The 2,204-nt window shown below is 40.9% G+C and overlaps 1 long non-coding RNA gene across 1 annotated transcript; it reads left to right on the top strand.

Annotated features, from left to right (window-relative positions):
• Positions 1-331: 331 nt before the first annotated feature.
• LOC103363618 (uncharacterized) lies at positions 332-668 on the top strand. Its single transcript, XR_520508.1, has 2 exons — positions 332-431; positions 556-668. It is a non-coding gene; the product is annotated as an uncharacterized LOC103363618 (long non-coding RNA).
• Positions 669-2,204: the final 1,536 nt, after the last annotated feature.

Here is a 2,204-nt window from a genome sequence, read left to right as displayed (position 1 = left end):
AGAGAAATTCACATCTGACTGGATATTTCCAGGAAAACAGTGCAGCTTTGCAAAGAGTCTGATTTACCCATGAGTCATATTTAGGGTCTGAGGACCCCTACTTGCAAACATAGACTGTATAAAAGATGGACGTTGCAACCGGCCCTGAAAAATGGCTCCAAAAAGCCCTGGCTCCCATAGAAATGAATTGGAAAAGAAGTGATCACAGATCACGAAATACCGCATTCCTACAGCTCAGGATTTTAAAAAAAATTAGTTTTCATGGTCNCCCTAGTGAGGATTAAGGTGTAGAGATGATGGATATTTGATGTTATTTGATAGAAACGTTCTGAATATTAAGGATTGATTGTTTCACAGATTTCAGTAAAATCACAGTAAAAAGTCATAATTTATGTAAAATCCATAAAAAACAGTAAATAATGTGGAATCAGATGATTTTGTTTTTTCATCTCATCGTGTTTCTATTAGCATGTTTTATATTGTATTCTTATTTTTACAGACATAAAGTCAGTAATAATTTACATGTAATCCATTTTTAAAATAAAGTAAATAAACATGATTTCATGTCAGCAGATGATTCTGTTTTTATTTTCATCTCATTGTGTTTCCATTCATGTGTGTTGGGTCTCTACACTGTAACATTGTTTTTATTATGTTTTAAACTGGAACTATTTACGGTTATTTTATGGATCCAGACTCGTGATGATATCCAGTAACGGTAAAACCCTTCAGCTTTGTCCATGAAATAGAAAGTGTCATATTGACTTGTTTTCATGTTACATGAACATTCAGTATATCTATAGTTTTTATTTGTTATTTTAAGTATGTGCTGCTGCATTATCTAAAGACATACGGTTTGTTTAAAAACTAATAATTAAGCCAGTTCTTAAGAAAAAAAAAAACAGCCGTTGTTCGTCCGTTGGCTCCGTTCTCCGTTAACGGAACCGCCGCCAGTCCGCTGCTGGAGGATCCGACTGGAGGTCAGCTCTGTTCTCTCTCTTCTCTTTTATTGTTTTAACTTTTACCAAAGTCCGCTTTTCTTCAATTCTTAAAAATAAAATAAAAATAAAAATAGCCGAGAAACGCCGTTAAAGTGACGCGTTGATGTCATGTCGTGTCCCCGGTCGTCCGGTAACGGTCAGAGCCGCCGTTTCCTCACCTGGACACCCACTTATGAGCAACAGGTTTTTAGTAATAAGGTAACAGAGAAACATCGTAAGCAGCTAATTTGATAATGTCAAAGATCCGCAAGGACACGTGAACGCGTCTGGAGGGTTTTCTGGGTTGCAGAAGGGACCCTGAACCGTCCACGGGACACATGAGGCTCTCAGGGTTCCCATGTGACAGTCCCCATGAATGCTGACTGACTTTTTATTTATTCAGTTTTCATAGTTCTCATGTTTGATGTGAGTGTTGCTGCTGATGCTGCTTTTAGATGTCGTAAATTATGACTCTCTCAGAAATAAGAGCAGAGACAATTAGTTTTCTTCTCTTGAGCTGATGGAGTTCAGTCCACAGCAGAGTCAGAGAGCAGCAGAACAGATATCCATCAAACTATCACCAGCCTCCGAGGAGCAGCACAAACTGATCATCAGTTTATATGAAAACCACCTCGCTGGTTCAGGAGACTCCTCGAATAATCTGAGAGGAGAAACTCTTCCCTAACTGGCCAAATGAGTCTCTATGCTATGAATTAGGGAGTCCTGCACTGATCTGATTCTGAACGTCTTTGTTCTGTTCTCTCCTGCAGCGTGAGGAACTCGTCTGTCAGAGCGCTCGACCCGCAGTCCCTGTGAACTGAACGAACTGAACTACAGCACAATCAGCGTTTGCTTCATATCAAAGACGCTCAGAGGAACCTGACCGCCGTCAACACCATGGCTGACGACACAGCAGACCACCCTCCAGGGAATTCGGATGCCGAGGCCAACCCCGATGGTAAGACCCCTCCAGTATGTTTCTGTGTATGCCAGACTAAAGGCTTGGACATCAAGTTTGTCCATCCTGCTGTGAAGATGTTGTGCAGCATCTAGTCACTGAACAGAGGACCTTCCATTAAACCAGTAGGAGCCTTCCACCTGTCCCCTCACTGTCAGCGGATCTGTTTCGATGTACAACAACCGTGCAAAATGTGACTCTCATAAAATGTTTAGAGGAGAAATACTCGTTATTTGTTAGAAAATACTGAGAAGTGTGTCCCAGAC

This window comes from Stegastes partitus, unplaced genomic scaffold, assembly GCF_000690725.1.
Source record: "Stegastes partitus isolate 25-593 unplaced genomic scaffold, Stegastes_partitus-1.0.2 Scaffold674, whole genome shotgun sequence".
Taxonomy (NCBI): Eukaryota; Metazoa; Chordata; class Actinopteri; family Pomacentridae; genus Stegastes; species Stegastes partitus.
Note: the sequence above shows the minus strand (reverse complement) of the source record. Positions and strands in the feature narration are given on the sequence as shown.